Here is a 24,974-nt window from a genome sequence, read left to right as displayed (position 1 = left end):
CAAGTCTGAGTGTGCCATCATTGTTAACTTGGACACTTCATATCTTCTCACTGCTCTTAGAATAAAAACCAACATCTTTATTTTTTTATCCTCACCCAAAGACATTCTTAGGGAGGGAGGGAGAGAGAAAAACATCATTTTGCCTTCTGTACATGCCCCTTAATGGGGATCGAACCCACAGCCCAGGTATGTGCCTTGATTAGGAATCGAACTGGCAACCTTTGGATGCATGGGATGATGCTCAACCAACAGAGCCACTCCAGCCGGGCAAAACCAACATCCTTTTTATTCAAGTTATTGGAAATTTTAAGCATGTGCAAAACTAGAATAAAATAATGAATTCTCATGTACTAATCACCATTTTCAACCATCATCAACATATGGTCAATCTTTTTATCTCTGACCCACCCACCTTTCCTACTTCTCTGGGATATTTAGAAGCAAATCCTAGATATTATGTAGCTCTTAAAAATTGACTTTATTTTTTTAGCATAACCACAGTTCTATTATCACCTCTATAAAAAACTGACGATTCTTTAATAGCAAGTATCTAGTTCATGTTCAAATGTCCTTGATTTAAGCCAAAATCATTATCATGGCCATGACCTTCTATTTTCTGGATCAAAGTTCTTTCTACTGGTGAATGGAATAAACAGGTATATCCATCAACAAATGGCTTTAGTGATCAATAAAAAGAAACTAATACACATGACAACATGAATGAACTTCAAATACACTATGCCTGGTGAAAGCTAGAATCAAATAAATGCTTTATACCATCTGGTTTCTATTATATGACAATCTGGAATAGACAAAACCATGGAGTCTCAAGTCAAAGCGTGAGCAGGCCTGCCGTTGCAGCATCAGACCAGTGGCTAGAGTGTATTGGAAATGGTGGTATAGTGCTGGGGGTTCAATCAACAGGTTCGTGCAAGATGATATGGATGATGATGTGAAAGCAGCCATAAGAAGGTTTCCTGAGAACTTGTACAACAATGATGTTTTGCATTAAGAGAGCACTGGTCCTGTCCACGAGATAGCAGATCTTGCCTAAAGAGCAGTGGATAAGCCCTGGCCAGTTTGGCTCAGTGGATAGAGCATCAGCCTGCAGACCAATGGTCCCGGGTTTGATTCCAGTCAAGGGCACGTGCCTTGGTTGCAGGCTCCTCCCCGGCCCCGGCCCTGGTCAGGGCTCCTGCAAGAGGCAACCAGTAGGTGTGTTTCTCTCACATCCATGTTTCTGTTTTTCCCTCTCTTTTTCCACTCTCCCTAAAAATCAATGGAAAAATATCCTCGGGTGAGGATTAATTTAAAAAAGCTGTGGACAAAATAGGAGGAGATGGATAATTGTACCTTGAACCATATTCGGGAAAGTAAAGAATGGGAAGAATGGGCAAAGAACCATGTAATCAAAATCTGTGGATGCATCTGTCCTCAGTATTTTAATGATGCTGTTTAAACCACAAATATACAATTTAGAACCATCTGGGCTGCAGATATACGAATCAGATTCTCCATGCAGATGATGCCATGTTTACCAAGAAATCAAGCAATCAATGCTGGGGCAATTCATTTCTGTTGATTTTGCCATAACTGCACTTGTAGGTTAACTCATTTACTGACTTCAGGTTTAGGTACCCCCATGCAACATAGAGTTCCACAATCCTTAGCATGTTAATGGGAGCCTTGTTAAGCCTTACAAAGGTACCGTTGAAGCAAAGGGGAAGAAGCTGCAGCACTTTTCACATCTTTGGGCTCACACTATTGATACCTCTGACCCCGATGACAAATGCCAATTTGGGCTTGGCAGGCACATAGAAGTCGCCAGCTTTTCTTGCCATCCTAGCCATGTGATCTCAGTTCTGTACATCAGCCTATGTTCCTTGTGATTGTACTTAGCTTTTTCATAAATAAGCTTCCTCGTCTTTCAAAGTATCTTTTGGTCAAACTTCTCAGGCACTTGATCTTCAGCTCTGAGAAATTCCTTCACTTTTTCTTAAGGGTTTTTGGAACAGTAAGAACCTCTTTTTCTTTTACACCCTCCATGGTTCCAGCCAGATTGTTAAATATCAGAAGAGTCTTTAACGTCATTGGTGTAGGAAAACAGTACACTCATGTCTTACTGTTTGGAGTACAAATTCAGTGAAGGGGAATTCAATAAAATCTTTCAAAACTATAAATACAGGTAACCTTCCCAAAATGTGAGAAATGGCACATATACAAATTTACTCATTGCAGCATCATTTGAGAAATCAAAATGCTGAATTAACTATCAATAAGGGACTGGTTAAATCAATCGACATTCATATAATGGAATATTTTATACCTAATAAGGAAGAATCTTTGTGTATTGATATAGAAAAATTTCTAAAATAGTATAAGACTGAAAAATCAAAATATATAATTACATATAGTATTCTATTTGTGTTAATACATATTTGCTTGAATATGCTTAAAATATTTTTGGAAGAATATACACAAGAAACTATTAACATTGGATTCTTTATGGATAGGAACTGGATTTGTGGAGAACAGGGCTGGAGAGACACTTTTTAATCTCATGTGTTTAACTGGCAGTATTTTTCTGCCACAAGGTGGCAGTGTTACAGGCTCTATGGAAGAATGCAGTATTCGGAAATTGGTCTCATTACAGATATTTTAACTTGACCTGTAATTAATTGTCCAGTTGAGGATTGAAAATATGTACTTTCATACAAGATAGCATATTTGAAAGCCATATAAATATTTTCCTTTGTTTTTCAATTTTATAATCAGTCTATTTTTTTTTCTTTTCGCTTTAATCAAAGCACTACAGGCCCATGGTAAAACAAAACAAAACAAAACAAAACAAACAACAGATATGCTAAAGCACTTGTAATGAAACATCTAGTCTTCTTCTCCATCCCACTTTCATTCCCCAGAGACAGGTACCTTTTATTATAATTGGGGTTACTTCCAAAACTCTAAATAATATATACATATATCTCTAGTTTTTATTCTACCAACTTTAGATAATATATGCCACCTGAAATATGAAAGACAGACACTTAGCTCACTAATATCACCTCCCACTTCTATTCTCTCCCATTTCTGATCTATCGTTTTTTAATTCTTCTATTGGTTACCTGTTATACTTTAAATTGTTCTCCTAAACCTCCATTTTTTATTTTGCCAGTTTTCAACATTGTCTCAACTTCCCAATAAGTAAGATAAGGGTATTATCAATTCAATTCTTCTTTTTCACTTCTCTGTACCTCTTTCACCTCCCAACTTTATTTTTTTTTAAAAGCGTGTACAATCCAATAGTTTTTACAGAGTTATGCAGCCATCACCATAATATAAATTTAGAACATTTTTATTACCCCCCAAAAAACCCATACCTGTTATCAGTCACTCCTCATTTCCCCAGCCTCAACACACCACTAATCTGCTTTCTGTCTTTATAGGTTTATCTGTTCTAGACACTTCATATGAATGGGACCATACAATATGTGGTTCCATATAGCTTCTTTCATTTAGCATGTTTTTGAGGTTCATCCAAGTTTTGGTGTGTATCATTATTTCATTCCTTTTTATTGGCGGAATAATATCCCAGTGTATGGCTATACCACATTTTGTTTCTGCATCTCAGTTGATACACATTTTGGTTGTTTCCACTTTGTTTTTGCTATTATGAATAATGTTGCTATAAACTGTTAGATTTATTTTTCCTTTTTTAATAATTTTACTAGAGGCCCGGTGCACAAAATTCATGCACTTGTGGGGGTGGGATGTCCCTCAGCCCGGCCTGCTCCCTCTTGTAGTCCAGGGCCCCTCACTTGTTGCTCCTTATTGCTTGGCTCACTGCTCCTTAGTGCTGCTGGAGGCGGAAGAGGCTCCCGCCACCACCGCTGTGCTTTCCAGCAGCGAGCCCAGCTTCTGGCTGAGCGGTGCTCTCCCTGTGGGAGTGCACGGACCACCAGGGGGCAGCTCCTGCACTGAGTGTCTGCCCCCTGGTGGTCAGTGAGCATCATAGTGACCAGTCATTCTGCTGTTCGGTCAATTTACATATTAGCCTTTTATTATATAGGATTGATTTTTTTACAGAGAGGAAGAGGGATAGAGAGTTAGAAACATCAATGAGAGAGAAACATCGATTAGCTGCCTCCTGCACAACCCCTACCGGGGATGTGCCCACAACCAAGGTACATGCCCTTGACCGGAATTGAACCAGGGACCCTTCAGTCTGCAGGCCGACGCTCTATCCACTGAGCCAAACCGGTTAGGGCTATTTTTCCTTTTATTCTGTAACTATAATTGTCTGTCTTGACTGTGATTTGGTTCTAAAAGTTGAAAAATAACTAATGGGATTACATTAGTTTGTATATATTGCTCACTGCAGAGCAAAATAGTGTGCTAGGGTTATATTTACTTCTCTATAAAATTAACAGCACTATTTCCTTTTTCCCCCTGAGGTATCTCTTCCACAGCCTTCCATTCTCTGCTCCAATGTGGACTCATTGCAAGAGGTAATCCAGGGGTTGACAATTCCTTTGTGGATCCCATGTCTTTTTCTTTCTTATTTATTCCTTTTATTCTGTAGACATTTATCCTCAAGTAATTTTCTTGAAGGTAGTAAATTTTTGAGTGTCTGAAAATATCTGTATTTCCTTTGCATTAATTTAACCAGGTACAGAAATCTACGTTTGAATCTAGAATTCTCAGAGTCTTGAAGACATTTTTTCATTGTCTTCTGGCACCTAATATTACTGATGATAATTCTTATAACAATTGGATCCTCATTCCCTTATTGGTGGTCTGTTTATTGCCCTTTTCCGCTGAATCTTTTAAGGATCTCTTTACACTTGGTGTTTTGAAACTTTATGATGACATATCTATCCTGGATCTTGCTTAATTTATCATGTTTGGCAGACGTGTGACTTCCTTCAGATTTTGGAAAAAAAAATTTTTTTGTTTCTTTTTTAGAGAGGGGAAAGGAAGGAGAGGAGGGGGGGAGAGAGAGAGAAAGAGAAACATCATTGTGAAAGAAACACATTGATTGGTTGTCTCCCAAAAGTTGGGGCATGGGAGGAATCTGAAAGCGAGGTACCTGCCCTTGGCCGGAAATCGAACCCATGACCCATCGGTCCCTGGGCTGATGCTCTAACTGCCGAGCCAGACCAGCCAGGGCTTGAAAATGTTTTGTAATTTTTAAAAATAATTTATCCTCGTTGTTCTGTAACACCTGATTTCTCCTCCAGTTCCTCTCTTCTCTCCTTCTGGAATATAAATGCTGAGTCTTAAATGCTACTTTTCATCCCTTTGTCTTTTTTTGTTTGTTTTTTAACATTCTGGGAATGTTGTTTTTTGGGGATGGTTTGTTGTTGTTGTTGTTTTCACTTTATCAATCTTTTTATTAATTTTTTAAATTTTGCCCTTTTTTTCATATTCAGGAGCTTCATTTGTATTCCTGAATGTTCCTTCTTCATTGCATTCCATCCTTATTTTATGGGCTACTGGCTTCATAAATCTTGCTAAATATTAAAAGGTTATTCTTCCTTGTATTTAAAGAATTATATTTGTTGTTTTTTTTCTGTGATCAGCTAAGTTTTGCTTATCTTGATCCTTATCTTTTTTTGTCACTGGTGTTCATGTATACCTGAGTCTTCTGTTCCTGCTTAAGAATGAAGAGCCTGTTGATTATTCCAGGTAGCTAGTCTACATTTGCTCTGCTGTTGCATTGCAGTCTTTTCCCCTTAGAGCCTCTCCTTAAACTGACGAGACAGAATGCTGCATGCTTTGTGCAGTTCTTGTGGAAGACTTGGCATTAAGGTGTTTAGAGAGGATGCTGGTTGGACAGGCTGAGCACCTCAGCATTTCAGAAAAGGAGGGAGGAAGCTTAGTTTGCCCTAAGCAGATCATTTTCTTTGGATAAGAGCCCACTTGTTTTCCTTTTCACTTTTTTGCCTTGAAGTTAAATGTCAATTGTTTTGCATGCACATGTGGGTAGAGGGTTTAAGGGGCCAGATGTTTATGCTTGTGTTTAGGCCCCTTTCTCATCCATCTACCTGGCCTAGAGCCTCTTCAGCTTTTGCAGCTAAGGTGGGCTGTCATCTCCACTTCTGTCTCTTCACACTTGCATTGTGGGCTTCCTCTGCTCTGATTAACTTGCCTAGGTCTGCTTCTCACCTTGAAATCACCTGATACCTCCTCGGACTCACCCTCTTTCACCCACTCTCCTTCCTGGTGAGGGTTTCTTTCTTTTAGCTCTTCTACATGGTCATCATTTCCACATTTCAAGCAGGTTCTCACAGGGGAATACACATCACCCTATTGACATGGGATCCTCTGTCAATAACTCCTAGTTCTGCTTTTTGTTCTTTTCTTCAGATCACACGCACACTCGCGTGCATGCATATGTGTGTGTGTGTGTGTGTGTGTGTGTGTGTGTGTGTGTGTTTATAACAATAGCACACATTTCTCAAATAACATTTGGATATATGGGGACATAAAAAAAATGTCTATAATTCACCAACCAGAAATAGTTACCATGATGATGTATTTACTTTCAATCTTTTTTTAAAATATATTTGTATTGATTTCAGAGAGGAAGGGAAAGGAAGAGCGAGAGAGAAACATAAGTGATGAAAGGGAATCATTGATAGGCTGCCTCCTGCATGCCCCACACTGGGGACTGAGGCTGCAACCAGGGTATGTGCCCCTGACCAGAATCGAACCCGAGACCCTTGAGTCCGCAGGCCCACGCTCGATCCACTGAGCCAAACCAGCCAGGGCTACTTTCAGTCTTTTAAATAGGCATATGATATCTATTTAAAACAAACTTGGTATTATACCATGTTCAATTTTATGCCCTGCTCTTTTCACTTACATCATGAATAATTTATCAAGTCACAAAATTATCTTCTATGACATGATTTTTTAATGGCTACATAGTTTTTCATTACTTAATAACTCTCCTGTTGTTGGTCATTCTGCTTGGTCCCAGTTTTGTTTGTTTGTTTCTTAATTTATTATAGAACATATCTATCATCCCTGGCCCCCGGCTTTTCTTGCCTGCTTGTAATACCGGTCTGAATTGCTGCTCAGAAACGTACTCTTTGATTTAAGCTGTGTGGAGTTCACTGAAAGGAAATTACAGAGGCCACAAGATCGTAATGCCTCATATGAAACTTGTGGTTTATAAACCTGAGTGTACACAAATTCAGGTAAGGGCTTCTCATTTCTTACGCATTGGAAAGAAGAGCCCATCCCCCACCGAGCACTGTGCGAGATCCACCGGTACCACTTGCACGGACTCACTTCCTAACATCTCATTCCTCACACGTCCGCCCCCTTCCACATTCTTTCTGGCCAGGCTCAGCCCAAAAGTGCACATTTGAATCAATATTACTCACGTTCAAATATTGAAATATTGCAATTTAACCATAAAACGTTTAAAGAAGAAATGTTCTACCGTCTTCCCCTGACCTTCATGATAGCCCAGGAAGGCTAAGTTCTCATTTGTTTTTTTGTTTTTGTTTTTTTTTAAATAATATATTTTATTGATTTTTTACAGAGAGGAAGAGAGAGGGATAGAGAGAAACATCGATCAGCTGCCTCTTACACACCCCCTACTGGGGGTGTGCCTGCAACCAAGGAACATGCCCTTGACTGGAATCGAACCTGGGACCTTTCAGTCTGCAGGCCGACGCTCTATCCACTGAGCCAAACCGGTTTTGGTCTCATTTGTAATTCTTGTTCTGGGCCAGCATGTGGTGCTACAGGAAGAGCCTGCCGCTAGTCCTCAGCCTCAGGGCCTTGGCCTGCACTGCTTCCTTTCCACTTTCTACTCAACCCAGCACCTACCTGTGGATGTCAGCAGAAGCCCTGTGCAGTCCCTAGAAGTGGTTTCAGGGTGTTTGGCCAAGATTCTGGGGTCCCAGTACACAGAGCAGGGTGCAAAGAGGGGGGATGCAGGCTCTGGGTGGGCACTTCCTCACAGACCCCTCACTCCCGTGGTGGGTGTGACTGAAGAAGGACCAGAGTGGGCCCTCGAAGAAAGGGCCCAGGGTGGAGCCATATCTGGTCCAGCTCAGACTCCTTTCTCTCTATGAGTTTTCCTGAAGCCTCCTTTCTCTCTGTGAGTTCACAAGCACCTCACCGCTCATGCTCCCCGAGCACTCACCATCGATATCAGTCCTTTGAGCAATTAGCTGTATCTTCCCTGTATTGTCACCTACCTGTTTCCTAAGGGTTTATAGGTTTCCTGGCTCCCTAACTAGAGAGAGGGGGGGAGGGAGAGGAGGGCAGGGAGGATGGGAGAGGAGAGGGGAGGGGAGGGGGGAGGGGAGGGGAAGAGAAGAGAAGAGAAGAGAAGAGAAGAGAAGAGAGAAGAGAAGAGAAGAGAAGAGAAGAGAAGAGAAGAGAAGAGAAGAGAAGAGAAGAGGAGAAGAGAAGAGAAGAGAGAAGAGAAGAGAAGAGAAGAGAAGAGAAGAGAAGAGAAGAGAAGAGAAGAGAAGGGAAGAGAAGGGAAGAGAAGGGAAGAGAAGGGAAGAGAAGGGAAGAGAAGGGAAGAGAAGGGAAGAGAAGAGAAGAGAAGAGAAGAGAAGAGAAGAGAAGAGAAGAGAAGAGAAGAGAAGAGAAGAGAAGAGAAGAGAAGAGAAGGAGAAGGAGAAGGAAGAGGTGGCCTCTAATGAAGCAGATTGCCCACCAAGCCCTGTGTACTTGCTGACTTGCTGACACGGGGGTGGTGGAGAGAACCTGGGCATCTGTGCCAAGCAGGCCTGGCTCTGACTCCTACCTCTGCCTCATTTACTAGATGAGAGCAACTACTTCATCAGTCTCAGCCTCAGTTTGTTGGTCTGAGAAAAATACACATGTTCTGTCCCCTGATAGGACATATGCAAAGTGCCGAACATCCTTTCTGGAATATAAAAGAGGCAGAAGAAGAAGGAGAAGTAGGGGAGGGGTCAGGAGGAGGGGAGTGGCAAAGAGAAAGAGAAGGACAAGGAAAAGGAAAAGGAAAAGGAAAAGAGCGCAGAAAAAGGTGGCTACGAAGAATAACATGGTGCCCTGGCCGGGTAGCTCAGTTGGTTAGAATGTCATCCCAACAGGCCAAGGTTGTGGGTTCCATCCCTGGTCAGGACACATACAGGAATCAACCAATGAATGCCTAAGTGGAACAACAAACTGATGTTTTCTCTCTCTCTCTCCTCTCTCTCTCTCTCTCTCTAAAAAATCAATTTTAAAAAATGACCACGGTCAGTCATGTCACAAAATCCCTCCTAGCAAATTCTGTCTCCATGTTTGAAATATTATTGCTGAATTTTGCTTCTATAAATGCCTTTTTTGCCGAAACCGGTTTGGCTCAGTGGATAGAGCGTCGGCCTGTGGACTCAAGGGTCCCAGGTTCGATTCTGGTCAAGGGCATGTACCTTGGTTGCGGGCACATCCCAGTAGGGGGTGTGCAAGAGGCAGCTGATCGATGTTTCTAACTCTCTATCCCTCTCTCTTCCTCTCTGTAAAAAATCAATAAAATATTTTAAAAAATGCCTTTTTTATTTTCTTTCTAAAAACCTTCCACCTTCACCTGGCCGGTGTGGCTCAGTGATTGAGCGTCAACCCATGTACCAAGAGGTCGCTGGTTTGATTCCCGGTCAGGGCACATGCCCAGGTTGTGGTCTTGATCCCCAGTAGGGGGTGTGCAAGAGGCAGCCAATTGATGTTTCTCTCTCATCAATGTTTCTATCTCTCTCCCTTCCTCTCTTTCTAAAAATCAATAAAAACATATTTTTATTTAAAAAACTTCACCTTCTTTTGGACAGCAATAAGTTATAAGGCTTTGGGGAAATTAGGCAGTGGAGAATTGTTGGACTTAAAATTTTTCTGTGCATACCGAGTTGCTGGAAAAGTAAATATTCCTAGTTAGTTCAACTTTATATTTTGCAGTTTAAAACAACATACCTTTATTATCTCACAGTGTCTGAGGGTGAAAAGTCCTGGGTGCTCTGCTTCAGGGACTCACCAGACTGCGAACAAGATGTTGTCTGGGCTGTGTTCTCTTTTTGAGGTTTGGCTTGAGAAGGATTCCCTCTGAGGCCCGCCTGGGCTGTTGGCAGACTTCAGTGCCCTGAAGCTGTAGGCCTCCTTCACGTGACCTGCAGATCCTTACCATGTGTGTCCCTTCACAGCCAGTTCCCAACAGGGGCGCTCGCTTCTCCAAAACCAACAGGAGAGCAAGAACAAGACTACTAGCAAAATGAAGTCTTATAAACATACTGTAATTTCAGGGTGACATCCCATCCCTGTCCCTGTTCCCTCAGGTTTGTCAGTTTCTCCTTTCCAACCCTCGCAACCCAGGGGACCGATCACTTCCTAGAAGATACAGCTCTGGGCCCATCCTCCTGCAGGAAGCCACCTTGGTGTGGCAGGTCTAGTTCAACAACCCCGCCATCTCTTCCTTGAAAGGCAGGAGAAAAGTGATTTTATCTCCAGGAGCACATATTGCAAATGATGAGCTGCTGAAGCATGCCTCTCCCTCATCACTCCTCACATCCAGTCATTGCCATGCTTCTCGTCTCTCAGCCCATCAAATCTCACTGCTTGCCTACTACTCTATTGGATGTATTAGAAAAAAAAAATTAAAAGCAAATGTGAATAAAGGTCAAATAAGAAATATATACCTAAAAGTTAAAAAAAAACCTATAGAAATAAAAATAATCATTAATATATGGCTTAGATTACATACCAGAATGGCTAGTGATGTATTTGTATATATGTGTATGTGGTTATTATAGCTATTGTTCCTCACAAACTAAAGAAGAAATATATAAATGATCAAGAATACCATAGCATAAGCTTCAGTTTGCCCACAATCAATGCAACAACTCAATGGTTTAGCATTTGATGGCCAGCATTATAAGCTCTCCGTTATTAGCAAGGCCTTTGAACCGTAAATTTACTACTTGGCAGGAACCCCAATAGAAGCAATGACCTTGGCCTGACACTTGGTTTCAGTCCTAAACAACCCAACAGAATTTCAGGATCAAACCCTCAACAGTGGCTGAGTTCCTTGTGTTCTTTTTCTTGGGAGGAGCGACATTCTCTTTCTTCTTGAGCTGGGTCCTTTATTGGCTTCGTTTCAGTTGGAGTCGCTGCCCAATATAACGTGTAGCATTAGTGTAATCCATTCTCTTTATGACTAAAGCTTTTTGTTTGGTGACTGGTCTGGGAAGATCAGGAGAGCCTTGAATGGACTTACTGAAGAGCCTGCCCTGACTCTGTGTTACCTACCTCTCTACCGCCTTCACTTCAACCTTATTTCGTAGTCAGCCTTCAAACAGCAGATCTGTTTGCCTGGAACCTAGAGAGAAGGGAATGAAGGCAGGAAGAGAGGAGGCCCAGGGGCTCTGGGACCTTCACCTTCACCTGGACACCTGCCTCACCTCCTCATGCCAAGCATTAAACACCCAACACTAGGGGCAGAGGAGTGGCGGTGGGGGAGGGGGGGCCCCCAGGTTTGCTGTCTTCACAAATTGGGGATTTTAAAAAAGTATTACTAAAAAGATACTGTTTACATGTATTTACTTTCTGATTTCCACTAGTACAGAAATTTGTAGTCCTTGTTACAAATGTAAACCTTCATTTATTTGCAAAGGTGAAGAATTGCATGGCTTTGAAGTACTGGGATCCAAAGAGCCGGGGAGCATGGGCCTTTGGAGCTGGAAGGGAATTCAGAGGTCAGGTGCCTCAGTTGGTGGATGAGAAGACTGAGGCTCAGACAGGGGTCTCTGGGATGGTTTAGCAGGTTAGTGGTCTCTAGGGTGGTTTAGCAGGTTAGTGGTCTCTAGGATGGTTTAGCAGGTTAGTGGTCTCTAGGATGGTTTAGCAGGTTAGTGGTCTCTAGGGTGGTTTAGCAGGTTAGTGGTCTCTAGGGTGGTTTAGCAGGTTAGTGGCACAGCCGGGACCCAAGTTTCTCCTCCCTAGTTTAGTGCTCTATCACAAAAGCTGACTCTTTCACTCACTCTTCAAGATATATGTGGCTTCTTACTATGGGTCAGACCCAATTCCCAGCATAGTCCCTGCCCTTGGTTAATTTACCTGTTAGTTGGTAGTGAGTGCCAGCCATGGGGGAGGTGCAGGGTCCTGTGGGAGGGGGAGAGCTCAGAGGCCTCTCTGGCTAATAAAGGCGAGTCCTTCCAGTGTGATTGGGGCATGACGAAGGGGCTGTGAGGAGAAGGCAAGAGGGAGTGAGGAGGCTGGAGGACACAGGGTTGGACCTTGAAGAGCGGCGCAAGCTGCTGGGCAGCCACGGAAGGACTCTGGGCAGGACAGGGACTCGGGAAGGTCTGTGCTTTAGAAAGCTCACTCTGTCGGCGGAGGGTGAAGCAATTAGCCCAGAGCTTCTCAGCATGGCATGAACAGCTTTGACGTGCGCCAAGATTACAAACGCCTTAGTCTCTGAGGCAAAAGGCATCACCCGATAGCTTCATCCCACAGTCCCAAATGGTATCCACTGGGCAAAAGCTGTGTGTACCACGGTGAGAAACAGATTGGAAAGCCCTGCCTTGGAGGAGAGCAAAACTCAAGCTGGGGAGTCCCACGAGATCGAATATCCAAGAGGAATCCTATTGACCTGAACCAAGAGGTCAGGACCTGACTCTAGACTTTGTAATTGAGAGATTGTAGAGAGTGAAGGTGAAGTGGGAATGAAGAGACCCCTAGTCTTGGGCAATTAGCAGAGTGATAGAGCCACTCGCTGAGATGGGGACACAGACTATGATTTAGGACATGTTAATGATAAGGTACCTGGAGGACATCCAAGAGGAGATGTCCAGGGAGCAGGAACATCAGCAGCTCTGGCGTGGAGAAGGAGGCCTAGCTAAAGCTGTAACTCCGGGAATCTTCATCCTATCTCTGGTAACTGAAGCCATGGGAGTAAGTTTGGCCAAGAGAAATGCGTGGAGTGAAAGGAAAACGGGGCCCAAGAAAGGAACATTAGTGAACGTGGAACTTAGGTGTAGAAAAGGACCCCCCAAAGAAGGAAGATCAAAGGATGCGGTGTCCTGAAAACCGAATATGAGAGCCTTTCTAGAAGATGGAGGTGCTGCGGCAGCTTGTGCGAAGCTGTATACCTCAGCCCCTCAGATCCATCTGCATTCTCAACGTGCATGTAGAGCAGGCGTCCTCAAACTACGGCCCACGGGCCACATGCGGGTGTTTTTGCCATTTTGTTTTTTTACTTCAAAATAAGAAAATGTGCAGTGTGCATAGGAATTTGTTCATAGTTTTTTTTTTTTTAAGTATAGTCCGGCCCTCCAACGGTCTGAGGGACAGTGAACTGGCCCCTGTTTAAAAAGTTTGAGGACCCCTGATGTAGAGAGTTAACTTGTGCTTGTTTGAAAAGGGAAAAGGACAAGGAAAGAGTACTGTGTGAGGTGGTATGTGTCAACTCGCTTTTTTGTGGTAATCATGTCACAATAGATACATTTACCCAATCGTTGCATTGTACACCTTACATTGACACAATGTGATTTGTCAATGATATCCTAAAGCGGGGAGGGAAAAGCAAAACAAAAAAAGAAAGAGGAAAAAGACATGGCTGCCTGGTGGGTGGAAGATGTGAAGATGGATGAAGTACATGGAGACCCCCGAGGGATTCAGGTAGAAGCTGTAGGGACTGGATGATGGGCGGCCCTGGGAGACGTGGAGGTCTGGCTGGGTCACAGAGCAGCTGGGGGGGGGAGCAGTGCAGAGAGGGCCTAGGGAGGGCAAGCCTCTAATGGCTTGAAGAGACAGTGCAATTTAAGAGCTTGGGGAGAAGAGCAAAAAGTCCCTGCGAGTCACCCTCTGGGGTCACAACACATCTGAGGGAAGCTCTGGGGGCCGAGGTGTTGCTGGCGGTGGGGACTGAAGGACAAACACAGACTGTGTTCTTGTCCGTGTCCACAGCTGATGAGGTCCGGTGGTTCATGCACCCGAGTGAGGGAGAAAGGGCAGTGTTCCCGGAGGGAGCTGCAGGGCACATGGTGCCTCGGGGGAAAGCCAGCTTTCCCAGTGGAGGGAACTTTGGGAAGGTGGAGTCTATGGGGGAGTTTGCTTCCCTGGAAACAGAAGTTCCAGAGGTCACGGTGGAAAGAAAAGGTCAGGAGGAAGTGGGAGGGTAGAAAACTAGGTCAGGGAAGGAAAGATCAGAGAAAGAAGGGGCTGACTGTGCATAAGAGAGATGGCCAGAGAGGGCAGTGACCGAAAGTAGCCAGGACTTGAGGGATGGAAGAGACATCTCATAAAGAATTGGGGGGCTTCTAAGAAGTCCTCGGCCCAGTGAAGTCTCCTTCCATTCCTTGGAAAGAGCATCGGCCTCTAGGAAATAGGGTAGCCCCTGCTTCTTGGAGGATTTACTCATGACCTGGTCTGTAAACTTCTGGGGCAGGTGTGGTTGGGATTGGGGTTGTGTCACGTCTCTTCCCTCCCTGTATCTCCTCTGCTCCTCAAAGTAACTCAACCAACGCCTTTGAGTTAATTACCTGTTGGTGTAGTGGGAGCACCCCTCATTTATACTAGCCTTTCAACCTCTCAGAGTTTGGTGTTGCTAGTTAATTCCATGCACACCTTATCCTCACAAGCTCTACACTTAAGTGTCCGGAATACATTGTCTATCAAACACCCACAGGCTGGACCCACCCAGGTTACTCTGGAGTGGCTCGGCCACTCGGTAAGTCAGTCTTGTGTGGTCACAAGAACGGCGAGGGCCCTCGCCCCGCCTCTGTGTCTCCTAACAAGGAAGGGAGCCTGGTTTTCCTGGAAACAGAAGTTCCAGAGGTCACAGTGGAAAGAAAAGTTCAGGAGGAAGTGGAATGGTAGAGAGAAAGAAAAGCAAGAAGCAAATGTATTCTAACGAACATGGAATATAGTTTGATAGGGATCGATATGTCCTCTCAGTAGCTGGTGTGAGGATGCCTCTTTTGGTGGGAGTGTGTATGTGTGTGTGTGGGGGGGGGGGGGGGGTGCTCTGTTGTTCACAAAATAACTTCGGAGGCAGACATGGGGCAGAGCTTACACCCCAGATAGGAAGGCAGACGTTCTTAAATTCTCCAAGAAGCACTGAAAGCCCTAGAGGGTTTGTTGAAACACAGATGGCCAGTGCCCTGCTCCAGGAGTTTCTGATTCAGTAGCTCTGGGGTTGGGCCTGAGAGTTTGCGTTTCTAACACGTTCCTCGATGCTGCTGGTGCTACTGGTTTGGAGACCAAATTATATATATCTATATATTTCTGAGAGGAAGGGAGAGGGAGAGAGATATAGAAACATCAATGATGAGAGAGAATCATTGATTGGCTGCCTTCTGCATGCTCCCTACTGGGGATGGAGCCCGCAACCTGGGCATGTGCCCTTGACCAGAATCGAACCCGGGACCCTTCAGTCCGCAGGCTGACACTCTATCCACTGAGCCAAACCAGCTAGGGCTGGAGACCAAATTTTAGGAGCCGTGGGCTTACAAGAACACAGGAGGCTGCCTGAATAACTGAGCAGGAAGACTTTGGGGCTGGAGGACGAGGGATCCAGGAGAAAAGGACAGAAGAGGGAGGCCAAGAAGGTGGAGAAATGTTGGGTGCTGAGCCGTGCAATCCTCTAACCTCTAGTAAAGACTTTTCAAATATAGCATGCGTGGGGCGAAGAGATTTCTTGTGGAACCTGGAAATGGGGTTGAGCTGTGCATTCTGGCATGACAAAGGGGTGAAACAGAAACATCACCCATAGGGCCAAGGGGAACTTCAAAGGAAATCCATGGAAGTTTTCAGAAATCTTAGGGGAAGGCTTGAGAATTTCCCCAGGTGCTGGATATTGAGGGTGGGAGGTGATTGAAAGGAATTGCACTTTCAAACTCAAGGGATAGCCCTGGCTGGTGTGGCTCAGTTGATTGGGTGTCGTTCCATGCACCAAAAGGTGGCTGGTTCGATTCTGGTTTCCAGTAGGGGACGTGCAGGAGACTGCCAATCAATGTTACTCTCTCACATTGATATTTCACTCTCTTTCTCCCTTCCTCTCTCTCTAAAAAAAAAAAAAAAAATCAATAAAAATATTTTTTAGCCCTAACTGATTTGGCTCTGTGGATAGAGTGTCGGCCTGCGGACTGAAGGGTCCTGGGTCTGATTCTGGTCAAAGGCATGTACCTTGGTTGCGGGCTAGATCCCCAGTAGAGGTTGTGCAGGAGGCAGCTGATGGATGTTTCTCTCTCATCAATGTTTCTAACTCTCTATCCCTCTCCCTTCCTCTCTAAAAAATATAATTTTTAAAAACCTCAAGGAGTAAGTTAATTGATTCAGCTGACCTCCTCACTGCTTGTCTTGTAGGTTAGAAGTACTTGCTGGGGAGAAAGAAAGGTTCTGGGAGGAGAGAACATTTGCATTCCTTAGGAAAAGATGATAAAGCCTCAAGTTCACACTCCATCAGATGTTAGCAAGCAATTGGAAAACCTGGAGAATACAGAAGCTGCCCAACTTATGGACAGGAAAGGATTCAAGAGACTTTTAATAAGGCCATGTTTTCATTAAGTCCAAGTGACATCACTACGCCAGTCTCCACTAACTTAATTCTTTGGTGACAAGAAAACACAGCGAGGTTCTTATTCTGAGTTAAGTTCACAAGTCGAGGCCATTTCCACACACACCACATTGGTTACCCTAAAGGGCAGGGTTATTATATATCCCACTTTTTTCATTTCTTGTACTAATCATGATTTTAGAAAGAAATTATTATTTTTTTTGGTCATCAGAAAGTATTTTTAGAAAGTGGATTTTATTTCATACTGTAGTCTTCAACTGTGCCATGAACCTAGAGATTATTTTCTCACTTGAAAAGGGAAAGAAAGGGTAAAACAGCTTTATTATAAAGGTGAAATTGAGATAAAGTTTAACCTTCCGGTGTTGATACTCAACAGATATAGATGATCATCTTGTAAGTGCATACTTGAAAAATGAACTAAATTAACCTGTCTCGTAACAAGTTTATTTTAACAAGTTCTGACAGAGAACTTGTGATGAAGGTGGCTTTGTGGGCACAGAGACCATGCTTTTTTAAAAATATATATATTTTTATTGATTTCAGAGAGGAAGGGAGAGGGAGAGGAAGATAGAAACATCAATGATGAGAGAAAATCATTGATCAGCTGCCTCCTACTGGGGATCGAGCCTGCAACCCAGGCATGAGCCCTGACCACGGAATCGAACCCTGACCTTTTGGTTCATAGGTCCACACTCAACCACTGAGCCACACTGGCCGGGTGGGATCACTCATGGCCTACATATGGACCTCAGCTCATTGGTGCACAGGTCAGAGCAGAATGCTAACAAAGACCAGAAATGTTAGCAACATAAAAGCTATTAGTCTAGTTCAAGCATCAGCTAGCATACACAAACCCAGTTCAAGCAGAGACTAATGCCGAATTTGCTCTTTGTGTTTCGAACTCCTTCAAAAGGAAGTTCTCAAAGTTGTCTCATAAGTAACAAAATTGGTTTAATTATTTTGTTTCTCATCAGAAGTCGTGATAGCATCTGACTCATAAACAAAAGAGCCTTCTTTCAAAAATCAGTTATTTCTGTTGCATTTGTGAGCTATATTTTATGCAGATGTATTTTTATTTTTATTTTTATTTTTAAATATATTTTATTGATTTTTTCAGAGAGGAAGAGAGAGGGATAGAGAGTTAGAAAATCGATCAGCTGCCTCCTGCACACCCCCCACTGGGGATCAGCTGCCTCCTGCACACCCCCCACTGGGGATGTGCCTGCAACCATGTACATGCCCTTGACCGGAATCGAACCCGGGACCCCTGAGTCCGCAGGCCGACGCTATCCACTGAGCCAAACCGGTTTATGCAGATGTATTTTTAAAAAATAACTTCGGCAAGGCTGTTAGGGCCCATGCCAGCCCCCTTGACATAATTTTGGCTATGAAGCCATGCATACAAGAATGCTGAGAAGTTTCTGGAAAAGCTTTTCTTTCCTGGTAAAAGGGACAGCCAGGGCTGGCACCATCCCCTCTTCCCTTCTTCCTTTTCTGAACAGCAGGCGGACATTATGCTGATGCTGGGCACCTTCCTGCACCATGAGGGCGCGGCTACGAGAACCACAGAGGTGCGGGGACTGCTACCACCGAGCTGCTGTAAGGGCACAGGCCACCACTTGCCTTCAGATTTCTCGTTAATAATTTCTTGTTTGTCTAACTTTTATTCTTTTAAATCTATTGGGGGGACATTGGTTAACAGGATCATATAGGTTTTAGGGTGGATTTCTATGTTACAAGATGTATATCGAGCTATGTGTCTACCACCCATAGTCAAATCATCTTCCGTCATCATATATAGGCCCCCTTCATCCCTCAACCCCCCCCCCCACCTCCTTCCCTCTAGCAACCACCACACTGCTATTCGTGTCCATGAGTTTCAGTTTTACATCCCACATGAGTGAAATATGGTGTCTAATCCTTACTTGTGAGCTGCTTTTCTGTTACTTGCAACCAAAATAATTCTGAATTTATTGAGAGTCACCTATGGGATCGTCATGGCAGATAGGCAAGTAAAGTGAGATTAGAAATGGGCAATAAATGCAGGTCCAGGCAGGCAGGGACTTAGTACCAGGATGGTAGTAGGGTGTCAGTCACATGCTATCAGCACCAACTTCTCTGCGGAAGTGAACACTGCTGTGTTATCAAGGCAGGTTTTAGTCATAATTAAAAAGCCTCTCCCTACACAGAGTAGGAAGAGATATTCACTCATGTATTTGTCTAATAGTTGTATAGTTTAATTTTTACTTTATTTCAAATCTTAATCCATTTGGAATTTATTCTTATGTAGAGTGAGAAGTACGGATCTAATTTTATCTTTTTCCAAATGTCTAATGAATTGTCCCTGGCACCATTTCTTTAAACATCTTGCTTCGATAATTTGAGATGCTACCTTTATCACATGTTAATTGTTATATGTTCCTGAATCTATTTCAGGACCCTCTAGTCCAGGAGTCAGCAAACTGTTTCTTAAAGGGCCATATAGTAAATACGTAGGCTTGCGGGTCATAAAATCTCTGCTGTTGTGGGAAAAGCAGCCATAGGCAAAACCGCAACACTGTGCAAAAACAGTGAGAGCTGTGACCCTGCTGTGCTTTATCCCGCCGGCCTATCTGTTTATTTTAGCACCACTAACTCATTGTTTTAATTACAGGGATTTTTCAGTATGAATGTCTAGTAGGGCTAGTTTCCCTTCTTGTAATCTGTTCAATTTTTTTAAAAAAATTTACATATATATATATATATATATATATATATATATATATATATATATCAGAGAGGAAAGGAGAGGGAGCGAGAGATAGAAACAGAGATAGGCCCAGCCTACAACCCGGGCATGTGCCCTGCCTGGGAATCGAACCATGACCTCCTGGTTCATAGGTTAATTCTCAATCACCAAGCCACAATACCCAGGCTGTTCAATTTTTTAAAAAAAGCAAATATGAAATAGACCGATGCAATAATATGATGATTTATTTTTTGGTTTTTTTGTCTGGTTCATAGACTAACTCTAAAAATAATTACTAGAAAAGAGTTTCAGAAATGCTTTGAGCAATGTTAGCATAATCATCTAGTATAGTCTCCCAGTGTGTTACCACTTAGAGGCATGGCACTAATCTAATTGTATCTGTTGTGGATTGTTATAAAGTTAAATCACAACTTACCTTACAACTTTTTTTTTTTTTTTTTTTTTTTTTTTTTTTTTTTTCAGTACCCAAGGCTTTTATTGAAGGCTGGTTACATAGGCAAATTTTGCCTAGAATGTACCAAAATTCCAGGCTCCCAGAGGAAAAGCGAATGTTTAGCATATACCACATTGTTTTTTTTTTTTTTTTTAATTACTTTATTGATTAAGGTATCACATATTTGTCCTCAACCCCCTCCCCCCGTTCCCTTCCCAATCCCCCCCACACACAAGCCCCCCTCCCCCTGTTGTCCGTGATCATTGGTTAGGCTCATATGCAAGCACACAAGTCCTTTGGTTGATCTATCTCCCTTGTCCCCACCCTCCCCTACTTTCCCTCTGAGGTCTGACAGTCTGATGGATGCTGTTCTTGTTCTTCAGTCTATGTTGTTCATCTTTTCCCCTAGATGAGTGAGCTCATGTGATACTAGGAATACACTTATAGGAACTGAAAATGAGACAAGCAATAATGGTTATGCTGAGAGGCAAATGAATCAGTCTGTAGTGAGTTTCTTTCTGGGCCAACAGTTCTTTTGAGTCCCGGTTTCTATGTCCAACAGTTGTTAATGTGTTCATAACAGCAATGATACTTCAGTTCTGGATGGTGGACAAACGGCGGTATTGCAGGTCCGACCCTCTCCGGTTTGGTCCTGGGCAATCTGCAGTGACGCACATCTGCTGACTGCTAGTATGGCAAGGCATCGTCAGCGTCTTCCATCTCTGGACTGTCTCTCCCCTGACTTCATGGCTGGAGCACTCCTGTCAATTCCCCTCTATCGCAGGAATCCACATGTCTCGGAGCTGTTCTCTGAAAACATACAAACACACTCTCGACCAAAAGTTAATAAAGGAACATTTTCTATGAATTTGATTTGCGATCCTTTTTCATTTTTTTGCCCAAATGATTTTCCTTTGGCTTGTTTTGACACCATGTATGTTTTACCTGGGTGACTTGCTGTTAGCATTACAGATGAAAGTTAATTTTCTAAAGTAAAAATTTTCTAGATGTAATTTATTTGCAGGATATTTTTCCTTACATGATATTCTTCTACTATCCCCCCTTTTTTGGTTTAAATATTGGGAGGCTTTTGGAAATTTTATGCTGTAATCTTGATAGCTTTTAAATTTTACTTTTTTGCACTAAAATGTGACTGCTTTAGGTTCATTATATGTTATGCAATTTTACCATGAGATGAACTACCAATAAAAATTTTAGTTAACACTTTAGTAACAGCTTTTTTGTCCAGTACAATTGATTTTTCTAGAGTATTTGCTTATTTTGGTTGGCCAATTTAAATTAGTCTGAAAACTTGACTACTATTTTACTGTCAAATTTAATATTCTAACAACCATCTTGTTTTACCCTGTAATTATTAGTGGAGAGGATTATTTGCCTTCTTGAGTAGGCCCTGAGCATTCCTGGTGCTAGGCTGGATTTAGATATCCTAGACCCCAGTTCCCCGGATCATGGGTGCAAGACATCTCCATCAAGTCTTGTTGCGGTGAGAGGGCATCTGCTGTCGGCCAAGTCTCTGTTACCTGGGTCCCGATTTGAGCTGGGCATGTGAAGCTGAGCAGCCATGGGGGCAGGAGATCTCCTTCAGCAGGGGTGAGGGTTCAGGCCCCTGCAAACTTGGGGGGGTGAAGGTCTGTGCCCCACCTCTGTTGACCCCCAAGTTCTCTCCTGATGGCCCCTGTGCGACTGTGCCTGTCTTAGGTTGTTCCTTCCCTGAGGAATCTTACCCGTCTCTGGCTAACCAGCCATCCTCCGGGGCCAAGCAGGGCGATGTGAGGTTTAGTTCTGTCTCCTTGGTCGCCTATGCCCCCATGGCCTCCACGCCCAGCACCTGTCTTGGGATCCCCTCGCCTGCTGGCAGGGTCCCAGCACTGATCACATATCTTGTGGAATCCAGATTTCTTCTCCAGGGAGGCCCAGCTCACCCCACTGGGCGAGAGACACATCCATGGTACCAGCCATCATGAGGTTTCACCCTTGGCATGAACAGAAGCTCAGGCAATAGCTGTGGACAATTGGATTGTGAGAAGCAGGTCCCTCTTGGCTAAAAGGGCAAGAGGGGCCAATTTAGAATGCTCAGGTGCCTTCCCAGGGGGCCCTCTACATAGTGGAAGGGATTAAACCCTTTCATGTCCTTTTAAAATTGCTGCCAGACATTCAAAGAATTAGTTTGTAAGTTTGTTTGGGGTTATTATATAATATGCTGTTGTAATTCTAAAATATCTAGAGATGTGTTACGTTTGTCTCCAAGCACCAAACAGATGATTCCCCCCACCCCATGGGTGTGAGGACTTACCTTACAACTTTTGCATGCATATTTCAAAAGTGAAATGAAAAAATTTTTTGCTGAGAAAATATTTTGAAATATTATAAACTTTGAGAAAATTTGAACTATTCTGGGATATTACAATCAGAATTAGGAATAGTTTTAGTAGGTAATATTTTTCATGTGGTAACTAATTACAAATGATATGTAATTCTTTATAATCTACTAGTGCCCTGGTGCATGAATTCATGTACATTGAAAGGAAATTAATTAGAAGGTGGCCGGAGGGGCTGGACTGGGTGAGATGGGCCAGACAAGCCCTGGAGCCAACTTCTTGTGGTCCTTCCCTGGCCAGCTGCACCTGGGGTAGCGCCAGGGCTCGAAGGGCATCTGCAGAGTGAGCAGGGTCCCTCCAGCAGGTTGGGTCCCTCAGCCTGGCCTGTGGGGATCAGGCCAAAACCGGCTCTCCAACATCCCCCGAGGGGTCCCAGATTGCGAGAGGATGGTTCTCGGGTGACACACCCTGGAATCAGGCTCCCTTCTCTCTAGTTCCAGGGGGCATCACCCGAGAACCGCCGCTGCCAAGTCACCACAGCTCGGCAGCTCCTGCATTAAGCATCTGCCCCATGGTGGTCAGTGTGCATCATACCTACTGGCTGTTCTGACAGTCTGATGGTTGCTTAGCCTTTTATATATATAGATGATCATTAGAGTTGTAAAAAATCATTCTGTCAATCATCTTTGACTTATTTAGCAGAACATTCTTCCACTGAATAGTTTCAAATAGTGGAAAGCTTCCCAGTTTTATGAAATCCAGAACCTCTCTCCTGTTGAAAATGTCACCAATTTATTGTTGGTAGCCTGCCACTAATCTGCCACTCCCCACTTTTGTCGGTCCTACAGCCAGGTTAAGTAGACTCGATGAACAGGAATTCAGGAGTCCTAAGTGAATATGAAGCTTATAACGCCCTAATAACCACTAGGACTCAGAAGCACTGAATGGTAGTCAAGCAAAGTTTCACCATTCATGTAAGTTTCATGGTTTTTGACAGCTTTATAATTTTTACTGAACAGGAAAAATTGTCTTTATAAATGCACAATCTGTTTTGGTTGCTATCAAGGGAGTGTAGGATGAAAAACATAGTGTCTCTTCAGTTGATACCAGAATTGCTATTAGAGAAGGAATGTTTTATCATTTATTTTAGGAAAAATAACTTGGCCCTGTGAGTATGGAAGTCAGAAGCTTATATAATAAGAAACTAGAGGCCTGATACACAAAAATTCATGCAAGAGTAGGCCTTCCTTCCCCCAGCTGCCAGCACCGGCTTCCCTCCAGCACCCAGGACCTGGGCTTCCCTCTCATGGGCCGCCTGCAGGCACCCGGGACTCGGGCTGGCATCCCTCGGGCCCCTGCTTCGTCAGGAAGGATGTCCGGAATGACGTCTGGAAGATGTCCGGTCTAATTAGCATATTACCCTTTTATTATTATAGATAGTTAAGCTATTTTCTATGGAGAAGTGAATGGATAACAAAGTATTGCCTCCTGAGAGAAGGCAATCAGAAGACAGGTCCAATGAGATGTGGGGGGCGCAATGGCAGCATGTGGGGAACAGTAGCTGCCGGCTGAAGCCATCACAAACTGGGACCCATCTCTGCCAACATTGTCCCACTATAACAAACATCCTTTTGTGTAAGGGTGATTAATCTCCAATTGTTCATCAACAGGTGGTGGAGAGAGCGACTTTTGTTTTTCAACACAATGTAACTGGCAATGCGAACAAGAACATATCAACTAGATAGCAACTTTAATTTTGTTCTTGAGGTCCCTTTAAAATGAACATCTAATAACCTTGGATGAAAAGTCCCGAGGCCCCTTAAAATTGTGAAACACAGTTTCATTTAATAAATTAGTCCCTTTGTCTAAGCTTCTAACTTCATTTGAAACTATAGCTACTCCCTTTCCTGCAGATACGGAGGGTTACTGCTTCCTGGGGAAGCTACAGGGCTGGCTTCTTTCTAAATTCCCTGCTCTCCACCCTCCCCCGCCTCCAACAACCTGCCCTTCCTCATCCCTCCTGCACTGGGCAGCGGGTGGAGAATAGGAAAAGTCCTCACCTGACCCAGGCTATGGAAGCGGAGTTCTCGGTCTCTGGGCCTGGGTGATATTCAAAGTGGACTGTGTTTTGTTGTAGGGGGTGGGGGTTCTTTTGCAGCTCCTTGGAGACTTTGGAGTTTTGTGATGCATTCTTCAGTCTATCCCTGGGAATGCGCACCTGCAGTGTGCCTGTTGACTCTTCCTGCAACCCCCAGGAGTGCTAGGATCCTTTCAGGCTTAGGCAACCCCACAGCGACTCATCTGGCTGGGCTTGACAGGGGACCTCAGGCCGTGCCCCCCGCCCAGCAGGGCTTGATGGGGGACCTGAGCCTGCGCCCCCCCCTCCCGGTGCTGGGCTGGGGGACCTGAGGCTGTCCCCCGCCTGGTGGGGCTTGATGGTGGACCTCAGGCCACGCCCCCTACCCAGCGGGGCTTAACGGGGGACCTCAAGGCACGCTCCCTGCCCCGGTCTGGGCTGGGGGACCTCAGGCCACGCCCCCCCATCCTGGCGCCGGGCCAGGGGACCTGAGGCTATGCCCCCTGCCCGGCGGGGCTTGACAAGAGTGGGACTGGCGGGGTCTGGATCTATCCCAATGGGTGGGGGGTGGGGGGGGGGGGAAGGGTGGCCGGGTCTGGGTCTCACGCGATTTTGAGGCACATGTGGGTGGGTGGGGACTTGACTCTGGGTCCCGTGGTGCACCCCAGACTCTAATAGGAGGAAGGTTTTCATATACATTTTACTAATTTTCTTTCATCTCCGATACTTCTATTATAAAGGGCAAACAGCAATATTAAATTATTTCCTCTAATTAATCCCCTTTTAATGTGCATGAATTTCATGCACCAGGCCTATATAATACAGAGGTAATATGC

At 44.0% G+C, this 24,974-nt stretch overlaps 1 protein-coding gene and 1 pseudogene across 4 annotated transcripts in view; one reads left to right on the top strand and one right to left on the bottom strand.

Moving 5' to 3' along the window:
• Positions 1-24,974, top strand: part of KPNA4 (karyopherin subunit alpha 4) — a 74,105-nt gene that overhangs the window by 46,649 nt on the left and 2,482 nt on the right. The window contains exons 18-19 of one of the 4 annotated variants that reach the window (XR_008555519.1): positions 4,455-4,508; positions 5,433-5,502. The exons of 1 other annotated variant lie outside the window; for it this stretch is intronic. The gene's annotated coding sequence lies outside the window, so the exon portion shown is untranslated. Of the gene's footprint in view, positions 1-4,454; positions 4,509-5,432; positions 5,503-18,042; positions 18,107-24,974 lie in introns of those variants that run through there. 2 more of the 4 variants (XM_054713687.1, XM_054713688.1) reach the window with 2 other exon arrangements.
• Positions 1,456-2,052, bottom strand: LOC103286791 (60S ribosomal protein L7-like; annotated as a pseudogene).

Source organism: Eptesicus fuscus, chromosome 3, assembly GCF_027574615.1.
Source record: "Eptesicus fuscus isolate TK198812 chromosome 3, DD_ASM_mEF_20220401, whole genome shotgun sequence".
Classification (NCBI taxonomy): Eukaryota; Metazoa; Chordata; class Mammalia; order Chiroptera; family Vespertilionidae; genus Eptesicus; species Eptesicus fuscus.
This window is presented reverse-complemented; position numbering and strand designations above follow the sequence as displayed.